This window comes from Ambystoma mexicanum, chromosome 9 (genome assembly GCF_040938575.1).
Source record: "Ambystoma mexicanum isolate Mex_15411 chromosome 9, UKY_AmexF1_1, whole genome shotgun sequence".
Lineage (NCBI taxonomy): Eukaryota > Metazoa > Chordata > Amphibia > Caudata > Ambystomatidae > Ambystoma > Ambystoma mexicanum.
The window spans coordinates 1,091,220,104-1,091,237,729 of record NC_090931.1 but is presented as its reverse complement, the minus strand read 5'-3'; positions in this window follow the sequence as shown (position 1 = coordinate 1,091,237,729).

The following is a 17,626-nucleotide window of genomic DNA, read 5'->3' as shown; positions in this document are numbered from 1 at the left end:
CATTGGTTGACGCCACCTCCCAGGGTGCTAATGCAGAAAATTATATCTTGCATAGAGATGTCCCAATTGGTGGATTTGACCAGAACGTTGGTCCTCGTCAAATCTGAATAACTGCAATTCGATATTTGCAGGCCTTATGAAGCACCAAAACTATCAAATGCAAGCTGATTCAGAACTGCATGGCAAGACAGATCTTAGGTCTCAGGATGCAAGATCACAATGCTCCAGCCATACAAGCCTGACATTGGCTCCTTGTTGAGGTCATAGTTTGCCTCAAAATTCTCTGTCTGACTCCGTGTATCTTTCATAACTGGGGTCACACATACCTTAGAGTCGTACTGACTCCTTATGGCCCACCCAGGAACCCTGGTACATTAGGGGAGAAACTATTGAAAAAACCCAAATATAAAAAACAATGTCACAGGGACAGAAGTTTTGCATCCTCTTCCCCAAAAGCTTTCCTCTCCTCAAAACACTCACATAAAAAGGGCCTTAAAAAACCAGAGTTAAAAGAGGCCGTCCCTGGAAATCCATCATTATGACATCTCGTGAGTTATGCTCACCTGCTCCTGACCTGAGGAGAACTGGTAAGACTTAGACTCCACCACCCAATATCGTTGCACTTTATGTTCAGTGTACTCTTACATTTTAAAATGGGGATGTACATTACCCATATTGTTCTGCCCCTCTGCTTCCCTTTCGGTTCCCCTTGCCCCCAAGGATTCTGCTACTATCACATGCTTTGAAAGAATGATCTTTAAGTTGGTATGTTATGATGATTCTGTGTTGGGCCCTAGGTTTGGAACCTTCCTTGCTGAGCTCTGTTATTTGTTATGGTGTCTTTTTCCTTAGTGCAAGGTCACAGGATTTGGTTTTTGAGGTGAAGCCCACACCTCCTTTGTGGTATATCTTGGATACCTTGCTATTGGTTTATTTTATACAATAGATTTTCCACACCGTTTCTTGTTTTGTGATAATTGCAATTGTTTTTATTCATCAATTTGTTCATTGTGTGGGCTCGTGGTCCCAGCTTGTAGAAGGATCACATACATTCAGGTTCTCCCTGCCAAAGGTTACCGATGCAATTAGGTTACAGGAGTGGGAAATCCCTAGGCCCTGATAAGATATCCTGGGATCTATTTAAAAATGAACTAGTAGTGTGGGAACTGATTCTCTGCTGCGTCTTCAGTGCACTAATAGGGTTAGAACAGAAGGTAGGGCAAAGTGAGGTGAGTCAGCCCACGCACAGCAATTTGCATGGCCAGGGGAGGCATCGCCCAAAGGTGTCTCTGAAATCATAGAGCACAAAAAACCTGTGCTAACTTGCAAAATAGTACATTACAAAAAACAAGGAGTGAGCAGAACATGAGGTGCTGATATGTATTCATTGTGTGTTTAGCCAACATGTGTTTCGACCCTCTCAAGGTCTTTTTCAAGCCTGAATGTAAGATAAAACCATATATGGCCCAATAAATGAAGGAACAGGATATCACAAATGACATTATACAGCCAAAACATTAATCACATTTTAAAAACTGAAATAAGCCCGTGGAAAATATCACCATGGCAGTAGTACAGAGCTTTGAGCAAGCATAATGCTCGCCTCCGGTCTTGTCATAGAATGAAGATTGCCAAAGCGCACAGCGCAGGAAGTCTTGATTCTATTAAAGACACGGAGGCGAGCATTATCCCTCCCTGAGGGAATTGCGTTTCTGTTTATTATGAAACAATGTACAAGCTAACGATAATTTTCTTTCAGAAGCAATATGTCGAGTTAAACGAATTCCCCTCCCTAATGTATCTTCTCTCTTTTATTTAAGGGGAAGAGCAGAAAAACTCTTGAGACTAATATGGAAGCGAGACAGGGCTGCATAGCTGAAGAGAATGTCAGGCAGCGGAGGTTTCAGCAGAATAGGGCATACATCAGGACGCAAGGAGTTTACCTCATCAAAAAAGAATAGGAAAGCACCTTTCTTGCAGAGGACTTTATACTGCTTGGAGGACTCTCATTGGAGGGCGAGTTGAGGCAGAGACTACAGATTAGCAGGAGGCCTCATGGGAACTGTAGTATTGCACCAGTTTTAAGATGTTTACTCACAGAAGTTTCAAAAAAGTTCATTTAAAAAAAAAAAAAAATCAAAATGAAAGTATATTGAAAAAGAAAATAAGTTTGTATTTGAATTGCTGTGTTGGGCAGTATTAAAGAAGAAAGCATAATGCTCGCCTCCGTGTCGTTAATAGAATCAAGACTTCCTGCACTGTGCGCTTTGGCAATCTTCATTATTGTGCACTATAAATAGGGTGACCAGATTTCCCAGTTTTGCCAGGACTGTCCGGGATTTTCACGTGCGTCCCGGAGTCCCGAGACTTTTTAAGTTTAAAAACCCTGTCAGATCAGAACCTTCCTTTCACAGATTTAGACACAACACCAAAATTTGGCTTCTATCCAAAGAAACGTAAACTGCCTAGCCCTACCTTACTAGCATGCACCAAGACTGTAAATTTGTAAATATGTAATCGGTTTGTACATTTCTGTTGTATTATTCTTGTTGTATTCATCGCAAGCGCCTGGATGCCCTAGGGCCAGGCGGCGCTATACAAATAATAAACTAAACTAAACTAAACTGTCCCGAGATTTGGGGATCAGGTGGATACCATCCCGTTTTTCGGCCGGATATCATGATTCTTCCACCAGTTATGGGTTTTTAAAAATTAAAATAGCCTCTGTGAAAGGGACCCTTAGGGGTCCCTCGCAATATGGAAACAAGGCAATAACCATACATGAAAGGATGCGCCAGACACGAGGTTCAAATTCCCAATGCTAGGGTTTATTGCAAGCAAAATAGTCCCAATTGGCCAACTGTGGTCTCACGCCCCGCGACGTGTATTCTCTAGACCTCGAGGGACGCAAGAGAGCGAATTACGTACATCAGTTACATATATACAAAATGCATATCATACAATCAGCTATGTCATGTTTAACACCCCCCTTTATTGAGTTTCTTTGAACTCAGGATGATGATTGACATTTCGGACGAGTATGACAATTATGACACTTTGCATGTTTATTCTAGTAACAATGTGCAATTTAGAAAGTGCGGAGGCATCTTCTAGTTGTTGAACAGAACACGGTGCTTCTGTTCTTGGAAGCAAGCTGCACACGGGGGAAGAGTCACATTCCAAGCTTTGCTATCTATGAGGTGCTATTCGTGTCCTGGGAGCCGACACGCTCTAAAGGGTTTTGTGAAGGGGGGCCGTAAGAAGAGCATAATTCAAGCCTTTAGCTGCTTTATTCTAACATATTCTACCACAGTACGAGACTGTCTGGCAGCTGTGAAATGATTAAATGCCCTGCAGCTCTCCCTCAAGGCTACAGAGAGGGAGCGTGGGCATTCCTTTCTGGGCTGCTCATGAGGAGTTTCAACAAACTCCTCAGTCCCGGGGCCTTGCCCTTTCATATTCAGACAACAATGTTAACAGTTGAGCAGAGTAAACAGAATTTCGCAAGAATTGCAAGCTGCAAAGCAGTTTAGACAGAAAGCAATGAGCAATGGTTAACAAGCAAAATGGCGATTCTTGCTACGTTTAAAATGGCCGCTTGTTGGTCAAGCATAGCAGTCTGTATTTCTATAATTCTGTGCATAAGACGGTTGGCCTTCGGCCATCAAGATACATCTATCATCCAAATGAAGGGTATTCATTTTTCCAGATTGACAAACCCTCCTTTTGGCCGTATGCCAAACGTCTTATTCATTCATTGTATCCTCCTCTGATGAGGATAAGTCTGGGGTATCTATGTCTGAACCTTTCATGCTATCACAAGTATCATCTTCATCATTAATGTCTATAGCCATGAATTAATTTATTGTTTTTGTTTCATCAGTGTCTCTGTTATTTCGGTCATGCGTTTGTTTTCCTCTCGACACCATGTGCATACATCCCTTAGTACATCCCTCAGTTATCTCAGTGCAAACTATTGGTAGGCATTGTATGCAACAGCAACATGTTATGAATATACCAAGTACCACCACTAGTATCGAAATTAGCTTCCATCCCCAGGACCGCAATAGTCCCCAAAACCAGGATCCTATCCCCCAACCCCCTTCTTCAGTAGAGAGTGTGGAATTTAGGACATGTCATTTCCGGATTGCTTTATATATCGTAGGAGAGTAATCATCTATAAACACACAGCATGCAGTTTTCACGAGTTTGCAAACTCCCCCACGATCAACTAATATTATATCAAGAGCCATTCTGTTTTGTAGTGCCATTAGCCTAATTCCTTTTTCTTCCAACGTCATGTTGTATAAAATATCCGTTGTTGTATCTATTGTATTTTTTAGTATTCTGGACAGTTTCCTTATGTTATAGGAGTTTTCTATTTGGGCCGAGAATGGTATAAACGATTTGGCTACATCCATTGTTATCATTCCATCTTCACTACTCCTTCGGGTTCTACCTTCTAATCGCCTAACTACTTCTGCAGTTTCTAAGAGGAACACTCCTGGGAATAGTAGACCCAAGTAACATGTACCTCCCCAGTTCCTAGGTAACCATGGATATGCTTTTTCCCCACATATAAAGTAAACAGGGTCCCCTACGTACACGGGTTCTATTTCGTGCTTTAAAACCACTGTGTTCAGGCAGCTGCTAAACGTTCCTACTTTATAGGAACCTTTTTACTTTAAACATAGGGGAGCAGTTTTGGGGCTGTAATCCACTGTATAGGCAGGGGGAACAGCATCTTTATTCCATTCATCCCTTATTCGAAATATCATTAACGGTTGTACATACCAGCCTATCCCTTTCCCAGCGTGCTGTGGTAAATGCGCACAAACCCAGCAATCTTTTTTCTTTAAAACCGCATGGGTCATGTTCATGATGAGCAACAATGTTGTCATATCCTTCTCTATGTCTTTCTTCCATTGGGGACAAAGTACCAGTGATTACATGAACCGGGCTCTCAGTAGCTGCTTTTAGCAAAAGTGTTTCTAATGGGTGCGCGGACTCCAGGAACCATAGTGTAATAGCTATTATTGTCGGTACTACCATACTTAGAGAACACAGGACCAATGTCCAAATCAGTACCTTATTCCTTTTTAACATGCTTTTTCCCTAAATTTACAGTCTCTAAAACTATCATCTTTTCAGCAGGGGTGCAGGAGGAGGCTGAAACCGGTCTTAATTTGTTCTTCATCGTCCTTCTACTTGCTGGCAAAGTTTGTCGCAAATGTCTCTCGTTCTTGATGCCAGAAAAGTTCAATGAAAATGTCACAGTTCAATTCTGCCAACCCTTTCACATCCTAGATCACTTATCCCCTCCGAGCAAGATTAGTTGTTCTTTCTCCCACTGCTCAGACGATTTCTGAACAGTTCTTTATTGACAGAGTACTATGTGCATCCAGCTTGTCCCGCTATGGCTTAGGACACATGTACTCTATCAGCCTTAGTACTTATGTGCGTCCAGCTTGTCCTGCTCTGGCCCTGACACATGTACTTTATTATAAGCGCACCGAGGAGCCGTGAGTCTTGAATTGTCCGACTTGCACAACTCTCACACTTCTCTCCTCTACGCCCCTGGTTCCTACTCCGTCCGTGAGTGGAACCAAAGGCAAAAGAAAAGCACCAAAGATCTTTGGATCACTTTGCCTGTCGAGGCCGCAGATCATATCGTTTCACTCCTGTTATTGTGTGATCTGTAAACAGTGCCGATGCACTTCCAGTATCAGGCTCAGTGTCAGCCTGCGGCGCAATGATGGGTAGCAATGAGCGCTGTGGCAATGATGTAGTTTCTTTCTTTGGCTTTGGTGCGTTTGCAGAAGCTGGTGGGCGCCAACGGGGTACACATGTTGTTTCTGCTCGTGTTTGCAATGCAGAGTTTGTGTCGCTTGGCAGTGATGTTGTTTCTGCTGAGCAACGTTGGGGCACTTTTCGCCGTTTCCCCTTCCTGGCAGCCTCCTCAGGCTCTGTTTCGAGTTTCACTTCTCGCTTAGGCTTTGTTTCAACTTTCACTTCTCGCTCAGGCTGATGCTGTGGCAGTGGACTGGCAACAGTGTCATTCTTTTTCAGGACCGTTGTCTCTTTCTGGTCGTCTGGATCAGGCAAAGTTTTCAGTGAAACTGGGAACCTTTTGGCATGGGTAGCATGAATCCAGGCCTTGCAGCCGTCCACCCGTATGGCCGTCTGCGTCGCCAGCAACACTTGATAGGGGCCGTGCCACCTGGGTGCTAATGCTGTCTTCCGCTCAAAGTTCTTAATCAGGACCCAGCTTCCAGGCTCCAGCACGTGCCCCGGTCCGGTGTATCGCACTGGTAATGCCTCCTGCATCTGCTGATGAATCAAACGCAACTTCTGCATTAAAAGGCCACAGTACGTGCTTAACACAGGATGCTCGACCTCACATAATCTTTTGGGCTGTGGTGCGCACCATACATTTGCCGGTCTCCCCATGATAATTTCATAGGGGAGAGCCCAGTTTTAGCCTGCACAGACGTGCGCATGAACAATAGCGCTAGGGGTAATGCATCCACCCAACTCAACTTGCTCCCAGCACAGATCTTAGCTATCTTTGACTTTAAGATACCGTTATGTCTCTCAACAAGTCCGGCAGAACTCGGATGCCTGGAACTGTGGAATCGTTTCTCTATCTGTAGACGTGCACAGATCTCTAACACCACTGCGCCCACAAAATGTGGGCCGTTATCTGACCACAGGACACGGGGCAGCCCGAACCGGGAGAAATACTCCTTCAACATTACTTTTGCCGTTGACATGGCAGTACAGTCTTTTAAAGGATATGCCTCCACCCACTTGCTAAATGCACAAATCACCACTAACAAATATTTGTAGTTCTGGCACCTTTCCATTTCTATGAAATCAAAATGGATCACCTCGAATGGCATAGAGGGTGGGCCAAAACTACCTACTGGAGTCACGGTTCCCTTCCCTACATTGTGTTGCAGGCACGTAATACAATTCTGCACTAGCCTTTCTGCATTCTTTTTTATGTGCTAATTTTTCCATACTGTGGATAAATGCTGTACCATTTTCTTCGCGCAAATGTGGGTAGGGCTATGCGCCATTGTAACCATTGCGGTTACGTAACAATTTGGCAACATCCAGTTCTTGGTCTCTTTGTCCACCCAACATCCTTCCAAATCTAACTCAGCAGAGCCCTCAGCCCACCCCTGAATCTCTTCGGTCGTGGCCTCAGCCTGCATTTCTTTGACTGTGGCAACTCCATTCTCTATCATACAAGGTACTTCCTCTGTTTGTACTGTCATCATTCTAGTACTCAAATCAGTGGCTGTTTGTTTCGCAATCCTGTCTGCAAATGTGTTTCCCTCTCCCACTTTGCATGTTACTTTTTTATGCGCCTCGCATTTTACTATAGCTAAGCGATTTGGAAACGTGAGTGCAGACAACAATCGTACAATCAAAGGGCCATGCTGAATCCTGGCCCAGTGTGATGTCATGAAGCCCCTCTCAGCCCAGAGTCAGCCAAAGTTATGAACCACGCCAAAGGCGAACTGGCTGTCAGTATAAATATTCACGTTCAAATTCTCAGAGAGTTCACAGGCTCGGGTCAGTGCTATTATTTATGCGGCTTGTACCGAATTGTAAGGGATTCTTCTGCTTTCTACAACACTAATAGTAATTGCATATGCGGCCGTTGATGTGCCATCAGGTAATTTAAAACAAGAGCCGTCACAAAACAACTCCCCATCTGGCTTTTTCTGTGGGATGTCGCTCAAGTCAACTCTTCCCTTTGTTTCTTCTTCAGTGACCATTAAACAATCATGGGGTGGTGATTCGTTGTCACCAATTTCTGCTATGGGCGGTGGCATTAATTCTGCAGGATTCAATGCGCTACACCTCATAATTTGGATGTGGGGTGCAAACAAGATGAGCTTATATCTTGTTAGTCTAGCAGAGGTGAGGTGTTGCGTCTGTGTTCTGTTTAATAGAACGTCTATGGCATGTGGCACCATCAGAATTAAAGTATGCCCAATACCATTCCTTCCGTTTGTTTCACTGACGCAGCAGCCGCTGCAACAGATCACAAACATCGTGGTAGTGCGCGTGCTACAGGGTCCAGCGTGGAAGAATAATAGCCGCATGGCCTATTTCTTCCACCTTGTTCCTGTGTCAAAACCACCAATGCACATCCTTCACTCTCGCTCACAAATAGTCTAAATATTTTCTTGTAGTTTGGTGTGCCTGAAACTGGCGCGGAACATAATGCAACTTTCAATTGTTCAAACGCTTTCTGACATTCCTCATCCCACTGTAAAGGCATCACTGCATCCTTTTTAGTTAAGTTTATCATCGGCTTCACAATCAACGCAAAATTACTGATCCACTGCCGACAATAAGAGGCCATGCCTATTACAGCTCTCACTCCTTTTTGAGTTTTTGGAATAGGCATACTAGAAATACTTTCTATGCGTTCTGGTGTTAATCTTCTCCCTTCTTTCGAAAGTAGGTAACCCAAATAAGACACCTCCTTTTGATTATACTGGAATTTCTTCAAACTTGCCTTGTGACCATGGGTCGCTAGGTGTGTCAATAGTAATATAGTACTTTCTTTGCAGATCTCTTTTGTGTAAGCAGCTAGTAACAAGTCATCTATTTACTGCAAGAGTGCGCTACCTTCGGGTAATTCTAGCATGTCTAGCTGCTCTTTTAGCGCTCTGCTGTAAATACTCGGGCTTTCAGTGTACCCTTGTGGAATGCATGTGAATGTGAATGATCGACCTCCTAGAGTGAACGCAAACAGATATCTACTGCTTTTATCCACTGGAATGCTAAAGAACGCGTTCTTCAAATCAACTACACTAAAGTATTCTGCAGTGGCCGGTATCATTGTCAGTATTGTTGTGACATCTGGGACCAAAGGGAATTGTGGGTCTACCACTTTGTTCAATGCGCGCAGATCAATTATGAAACGATATGGTACTTCATTGCCTCCTTTCTTGTAAACTGGAAGAATCGGGCTGTTGCACATGCTACCTGCAATTTCTTCAACCACCCTCAATCTCACCAGGTCAGTAACAATACTCTTTAATCCCGTCTCACCTTCAACAGAAATTTTATACTGGGGAATTCGTGGTAATGTAACACCTTCTTTCAAAGTTATTTTTGCTGGCTCTATTTTCAAGCATCCTACAGCGTTATCATGCATTGCCCATAGACAGGTTGGTACTCTACTTAGCTCTTCTGGTAACGCTTTTGACATAAATTCCGTCACCGGTGCATTGTGAGGCCAAATCGTGAGGAACACCCCATCTGTCGTACAATGTATAACTGCCCCCAATTTTCTCAACAAGTTTAATCTTAGCAAGTTCTCCCCACAATGTTCTGTCAGAAGAAATGGACACTGTTCGGTAAATGGCCCTATTGTAATTGGGACAGCTTTGGACATGGGGCTAATTACTGGTGTACTTGCGAACCCTACAGAAACATTCTTTTGCCCCGACAGTGGGATCTCCGGAACCAAGTGGTGGTCTATCGAACACTTCTGTGCCCCTGTATCTACAAGGAAACGGTGCTCCTTATTCCCGACTCTCATTTCTACGTAGGGTCCTCTCTGATTCACGGGAATAGACACTGGTTCCGACCCCTGCCGTGGGCTGTCCTATTGCGAAAATAACACATCGTCCGATGTGTGGTCACCGCTGCTACTATAATACGTGTTTGGCTGTGCATCAAAAAAATTCCCATTTCCCCCTCGGTGTCCTCCACTCTGATAATTTCTCTGTTGGCCCTGCCCGCCCTGATTTTGGTTCGGAACACTTTGGTTCAATGCCTGGTTCTGTTGAGCTTGGTTTTGACCATAGGATTGGTTTTGATTACCTCCATTGGTATATCCCTGCTGCTGCTGCATGCTATTTCTGCTTGGGCCATTTGACCCCTGATGTCCTCTATGAGGCCTTCTCTGGCCAAACCCACCTCTAATCTGTAGGTGTGGGCATTGTGCTCACCAGTGTCCTTCCTCTTTACAGTACGCACATTGATTTAATCCCAATGACACCCCGTGCATATTATTCAAATTTCCCCTGCCTTGTGCATTTCCTCTACCTCTATTGTATCCAATTACCTGCTGCAGTAACACTCCTACTATCGTTCGCATCGCTCCTTTTCTCATCTCCAATGGGTACCCATTACACATCTCACTTACTTCCTTTATTGACGTTTTCTTATTTGACATCCATCTCATTGTTTCCCCCACCCATGCCTGCAATCTTTGTTTATCACCTATTTGTCCCGGTGCCGGCGAATGCTTTGTACCACCTGGAAAAACTGTCGGCCACGATTCTTGCATATACAACCTCGACGCCTCCTTCCTACCTTTCTTAATACACTCCTGACTATATTCAGGTGTAGCAAACATTTCAGCATATCTATCTTCCATTTCATTTTTCAGTTCAATGAGTTTGCACACATGTTTTTTTACATCCTCATCTCTTTGCTCACTGCGTGCTAATTTATTCAAATCTAACAATCGTTGTGGCGGTAAATTCCCAAGTATCTTTTTCCATTCTCCCACCAAAAATTCCCCCATGGATTCCAACACTACCTGTCTCTCGTTGCTTCTTCGGTACCCATATAATGAGACCAATGCTGCCGTCCCATCATTTCCTTATATGTACATTTCTGCCTCTTGCTGCAATTCAATCTTTCTTTCTTTGCTGATCGCGCTGCGAGTTACCCATCCAAATCCTGTTCCTTCAGCCCCGCCTCTCGCCTCCCCGGTCTCAATTTCGACTTCGGGAGGGGCGGATGGTGCTGAATCTGTCTCTGGAGCGGGAGGTGCGGATGGGACAAGTGACACAGGTGGCATCTGTGAAGGGCCTTGCTGGGTGCTGGGAAATTGCGCGTCTGCGGTCTGTGTTAGGCGGAAACCTGTGCAGTTCCCTCTGGGACCACTGCAAAAGATTTAGGACTACAGGCATTGCCGGTGAACCCACTTGGTAGCAGTCTGTACCACACAGATTCACTTGGTAGCTGTGGCTGAGCAGTCAGACTTCTCTCAAGAAAAGTTGAGCAGTATGTGGAGTATACAAAATAGGGCAATTCTTCACAGCAAGACAAGCAAACACGCAACGAGGCTTAGTGTAAAGATATCAAGGTATTTATTTATAACACAACATCTAGGGAAAACACTAAAGCAATTCACGGCAAACAAATCAAACACAATTACTCTACGAAGTAGAAAACGATCAATCCCCCTAGCAAAATATCGACAACTCTAGGTTCTACTGGTACCACTTATTTTCAGACAGAGGTGTATACCTCAACCTATATGACACTCGAATATTAGTTAGGAAGGGAGAGAAAAAGATAGGAAGGTTAAAACATCAACACAGTTCAATCCTACGCGGATAAAATGCAAGGCAGGAAGGCAAGAATCGCAATAGATCATAAAGTTCAGAGGCCAGGCCCACTCGGAGAGAGGCAAGGCGCGATGTCCCAGAAAGTCTCTAGTGGAGATGCATTCAAGTCTTTATAGCAAATTGTTATCGGCAGATTGAACCAGTTCAGAACAAAGAATGAGCAAAGCTTGGAGGCGACCCAGCGGAACGGAGAGGATTAAGACACCTCACTCGAACCGAACAAAAGGGAAGCCAGGCGGACACGGTACCTTGTTGTGGAGGACAGCTCCGGCGGGGGCAGTTGTTCCTGGTGGTGGATGCACGTCGGGTCTTGGCCAAGAGTAGAGATGATCTCGTCGTCGAAGGAAAGTGAAGTCTGGTGCACCACCAGGGAAGAGACCAGCCGCGGAGTGCTCCGTCACAAGGCACCACCTTTTGGTCGCGGTACAGGGGTAGTGGCTATCCGGTTGCCGAGGTGCTCTGCACGGGCAATTCGACCACTGCGTCCTGAGGCGAATAAAAAGCAAAGGGGACTGGTTGTTCCCACCAGTCAGGGGAAGAGACTCTCCGGCAGGGAGATCTCCTCTGTCGTCGGGAAGTGGTGAGTCGGCTCAGCAGGGCTCCACCGGAGGTGTCGTCGTGCAGGTCGGCTCAGCGTTACCCTCGTCGGATTTTTAGGTCTTGTGGCGACTTCTGAAGATGCAGTCCCAAAAGCCCTGCTTTTATGCAGAAAACCCCCATTCATTCAGCCTAGCTGTCAATCAACACATGCTAAGTGGTGAGCGGGAAGGCTCACCACCTGGGCCAATCACTCCAGAGTGCGACCGGAGTTGGCAAGGCAACTCGGTCCAGGGTGCCTAAACCCCCTCCCACACCCCTGTGGTAACCCAGACAGAATGGCACCACTTTGGAGGGTCTCTGTACAGAGGCCCGCCAAAAGTGGAACAAAGGGCTCGACCTTTGGTTTAGGAGTCACAGAGACGAACACAGAAGCCATTTTGCAAACCGAGTTCTGGCAGAAAATACCACTCGATAAACCTATTTAAGATAAGTAGATCGGTGGTACGTTAGAGATTAACGAGAAAAAGTATCAATCTCCAACAATGGGACGAATCCCATAGGGTTATGTTCGGGGTCGAACATAACAAGTAGTTTCCACTGCCACCAGCTAAAACTCGACGAGGGGGTACGGGACAGTGCCCCCTCGAGTAACAGATCCAGGAGTAATCGAATTACCCCTACCAGTACGTCCACAATAAGATGGTTGGTACTAGTTCTGTTAGTAAATTTAGGTCTAGTAAAGCCAATGGTGACTTTACATGCCCGGGGAGACAGTAGTCAGTCCCCGGGTATGGAGTCTATGGTGGGGGACCCGCTAGGGCGCCCCGTGTTACGGCACGTAGGGTGCGGTGTAACACACATAGAAAAACATATGAGACCCTATGGAGTAAAAGACCCCATAGCCCATCGAACACATTGGCCCTCATTACGACCCTGGCGGAAAGGGGTTTACGCCGGCGTAAACCATGGCGCCCCTTTCCGCCTGACTACGAGTTCCCGTAGCGCCATGATGATTTTTACGCCTGCTTTTTGCAGGCAGAAAAATCCATGGCGCTACGGGACTTGTTGTTAATTACGCCACCGTAATTTACGGTGGCGTAATTAACGCCTTCCCCACTCCCATTATACCCTATGGGGCAAAAATGGGAATGGGGAAGGGTAAATGGGGATTGGGGACTTACCGCCCCGCCAAGGTCGGAATGGGGCGGTAAGTCCGCCAACCACCATGGCGGAGTTGGCAGCTTAGCGCCATGGACCATGGTGCAAATTGCACCATGGTTCTCCGCCAGGGTCGTAATGAGGCCCATTGACATTTCAAAGGAATTACACATATGCATGTCCAAGAGTGGGAGAAAACGAGTCTCACACTTGGCAGGATGGAAAAAAACAAACTCCAGAAATCCAGCAAAGCGGCTGGGGGACTCACTAGGCTAGGAAATTCAGCCTAAACAGAGAATTCTCCCTAACACTCGCCCCCCCCCCCAGACTAACGGACAGGAGGATTTAATCCACTCCTGGATGAATCTCATACCTCTAGTCGATGACATACATCCTAGAGAGACCATCAGCATTTTGGTGGTGACACCCTGACCTGTGCTCAATGGTGAAATCAAACCCTTGCAGGCAGATCGACCATCTCAATAGTTTTGGGTTTTCCCCTTTCATTTGCATTAACCATCTCAAGGGTTGGTGGTCAGTCTGAATAACAAAAGTTGAACCATACAAGTACGGCCTAAACTTCTTCAGAGCCCACACGATAGCAAAGCACTCTCTTTCGATTGTTGCCCACCTTGTTTCCGGATCCTTCAGCTTGCGGCTGATGAAGCAAACGGGGTGCTCCCTACCTTTCCCATCCAGTTGACTGAGTACGGCACCTATCCCTACATTGGAAGCGTCTGTCTGCACAATGAAGTGTTGGCGGTAATCAGGAGCTCTGAGTACTGGGGCTTGGCAAAGAGCCTGTTTCAGGTTTTCAAAAGCCTGATTGCACTCCTCGTTCCATTTCACCTTTTTAGGGAATTTGGGCGAGGAGATAACATTCAGTGGAGAAGCTATGGTCCCATAGTTCTCTATGAAATTCCTGTAATACCCAGTGAGGCCTAGGAAGGCTCTCACCTGGGTTTGAGTAGTCGGTGTTGTCCAATTTTGCACAGCTTCAATCTTACTGAGCAAAGGCCTTATTTCTCCACCGCCTACCTCATGCCCAAGATAGACTACCTTACTCTGTCCAATTTGGCATTTACTCGCCTTTATGGTCAGATTGGCTCGTCCAAGAGCCTGCAAAACATCTCTCAGGTGGGTTACATGTTCTTCCCAGGAATTGCTGAACACTGCGATGTCATCCAAGCATGCCATGCAGAAGTCCTCCATCCCATTCAGAACCTGGTTTACCATCTGTTGAAACGTAGCAGGTGCATTCTTCAGTCCGAAAGGCATTACCTTAAACTGGTATAAGCCAAAGGGGGTAGAAAATGCAGTTTTCTCCTTGGCATGGTCTGTCAGGGCTATTTGCCAATAGCCTGACGTCAAGTCAAATGTGCTGAGGAACTTGGCGGCGCCAATTTTATCCACCAACTCATCTGTTCTTGGCAAAGGGTGGGCATCAGTCTTGGTGACTGCATTAAGAGCTCGATAATCGACGCAGAATCTAAGTTCTTTAGATCCGGCCTTTGGTACTAACACAACTGGGCTAGACCATGGACTAGTAGAGGGCTCTATTACCCCGAGATCAAGCATCTTGCTGACCTCACCTCTGATGTGGGTTCGTACGTTTTCTGACATGTGGTATCCTCTGCTTTTGGCCGGCAGACAGTCACCAGTGAGTATGTCGTGCTGGCCCCAAGGGGTCAAGCCTGGTGAAAGCGAGAACAGAGAGGCAAACTGATTCAACATAGATTTACACTCTTCTTGTTGCTCGGGTGTCAGATTGGAGGAGAGATTCACTCCTTCAATTTTTTCATCTAAAGGTAAGCCTCTGAGGAGATCCGGAAGAGCTTCACTCTCTTCTTCTTCCTCGGATGATGCTAGAAGCAACGCTCCTACATCAGGTCGCGAGACATACGCTTTAAGTCGGTTGGTGTGAAAGACTGTCGGAGCCTCCTTGGGATTGCCCAAGTCCACCAGATAGTTAACCCCTCTGAGTTTACCCACTACTCGGTAGGGTCCCATCCACTTATCTTGCAAGGCCCTCTGCCCTGTTGGGATCATAACGAGAACGAGCTGGTCTTGAGCGAACTCAACCATGTTAGCCTTTTGATCGTGCCAGTGCTTGACCAATGCTTGTCCAGCTTTCAAGTTATCGCTTGCTTCCGTCATCATGTGCGACATTCTCCTCCAGAGACCTATCACATAGTCAGTCACACTGACTGGCTTGGGGGAAGGAGCACTCTCCAACCCCTCCTTAATCAGGGCCAATGGACCTCTTATGGGATGACCATAGAGTAGTTCGAAGGGAGAGTAACCTACTCCCTCCTGAGGGACTTCTCTATAAGCAAAGAGAAGGCATGGCGATAGTAGGTCCCACTTACGCTTAAGGGGTTCCTCTAAAGCACCTATCATGCTCTTCATGGTTCGGTTGAACCGTTCTACCAACCCATTGGTTTGTGGGTGGTAAGCCGTTGAGAACTTGTAAGTTACTCCGCAGGTTTTCCACATGGCTTTCATGTAGTGGGATATAAAGTTTGACCCCCTGTCAGAGATTACTTCCTTAGGAAACCCGACCCTGGTAAAAATACCAAGGAGGGCCTTAGCCACAGCCGGAGCTGTAACAGTCCTCATAGGAATTGCCTCAGGATACCTAGTAGCATGGTCTACTACAACAAGTATAAACCTGTTGCCTGAGGAGGTTGGAGGATCAAGGGGACCAACGATGTCAATCCCTACTCTCTCAAATGGGACTCCCACAACTGGGAGAGGCACTAACGGTGCCACATTCTTGGATCCAACCTTACCAGAGATCTGGCAGGTGTGGCAGCTCCTGCAGTGTTTTTCTACTTCGGCCCCCATCTTTGGCCAATAGAAGTAGAGCGAGAGCCTTTCCTTAGTCTTCTTGAAACTCAAGTGACCAGCCAAAGGAATCTCGTGGGCTAACTGCAAGAACTGTGGTCTGTTCTCTTGGGGTACTACAAGTCGTTTGTAGTCTCCAGGTGCAGACTCGGTCGGTTCACTGTAGAAGAGGCCATCTTCCCAGTGCAACCTGTATTTCCCAGGCTCTTGCCCTTCAGCCTGAGCTTCTGCCTGATGGCGAAGACCTTCCAGAGTTGGACATTCTCTCTGTCCCTTACTGAAGTCTGCCCTGCTGGGTCCACCTTCTTGCCAGTAAAGACTGCAGCTCAGGATGGTCAACAGGATCCAGATCTCCAATGAGTTCCTGGCCTTCCATTAGCTCTTCCTCAGAGTCTAATTCTACCACGCAGGGTTGTACCTCCCTGTCAGCCTCAGCTGGAGGTGGAGTTACGGGTGTGACGTTGGACAACCGCGGGGAAGTCCGTGTCGGCTGCACTGGAATGCTGGCGGCTGGTTTCAGGATAGAAGTCTTAGGTTTCCCCTTCGCTTCTGATTTCTTGGAGACAGCGGCCGACAATTCCAGTGGAGCAGGAGTGATTTCTTTCTTCATCATCTCCTGGAGAGTACCGCGCATGGTCCTCTCTCTTGCGGGTCTGGTTAGCTCCTGTAACCGTTTACTAGGAGGTCTGGGAGTATGCGATACAACTCCGAGAGTTTTCAAATCGTTACCCAACAGTACGCATCCTGGTACCTCACTCTGTATGCTGCCAGGTATCTTCACAGTCATGTCGTTACACTGGATGAGAACTGGTAATTGGGGAAGCATCTGCACAGGCCCTCCAGCTAACTTGGTGAGGCGTTTGGGTGCCTTAGAAACATCCTCAGCCTGAAAAAACGATTTATCCACCACAGTTATGCTGGCCCCAGTGTCCCTAATGGCAGGAGTCTACTGACCATTCACCTGGACACTGTGCTTATAAAACTCTTTAGTATTATCGGGGATAGAATTATAGACATCTAAATTCTGTTGTTCCCACAACCCCAGAGATACTAAAGAAACGCTGGCTGAGACTCCAATGGGTTCGTCAGCTAGCAGTAGAAAGTTTCCACTTGCCATTTGGACTTCCTCCTCTGGGGCGAAGGCTAAGGAGACAAGCTGGACCCCTGAAGGTTTACCCTTACATCTGGGATCTCCTTTCACGTGGTCAGTCGAGCCACAAACAAAGCATTTACCGAATGCTTTCTGGAATGGTGGCTTGTTCTGACCTCCTTCTGGTTTGGCACCAGAAGACACACTATTCTGCTGTGGTTTTCCCGGTGGCTTACCCTTCTGGTTTTGTTTGGGGCCCTCTTTGGAATGTGAGTTATTCGAATTCTCTTTTGAGTCTTTTTTAGGCTGTTTTCCCTCATCCTTTTTCTGAGTTGCCCCAGAATCCTTATGAGTAGCCCTGTTGGCAACCCACAAGTCAGCAGCCTTAGCTAGTGCCCTGGAATCCAATTCCTTCGAATCAGCCAAGTGCTGTCTGAGCAAGGAGAACAGGCATCATAAATAGACTCCAACATAAAAAGATTTCTCATACCTTCATAAGTGTTCACTTTGTAACCCTTAATCCATCCCTCTAAGTTTTTCAACCCTTCACTCACCCAGGTAGCCCAAGGGGTACCATCATGCTTTTTGAGGGTTC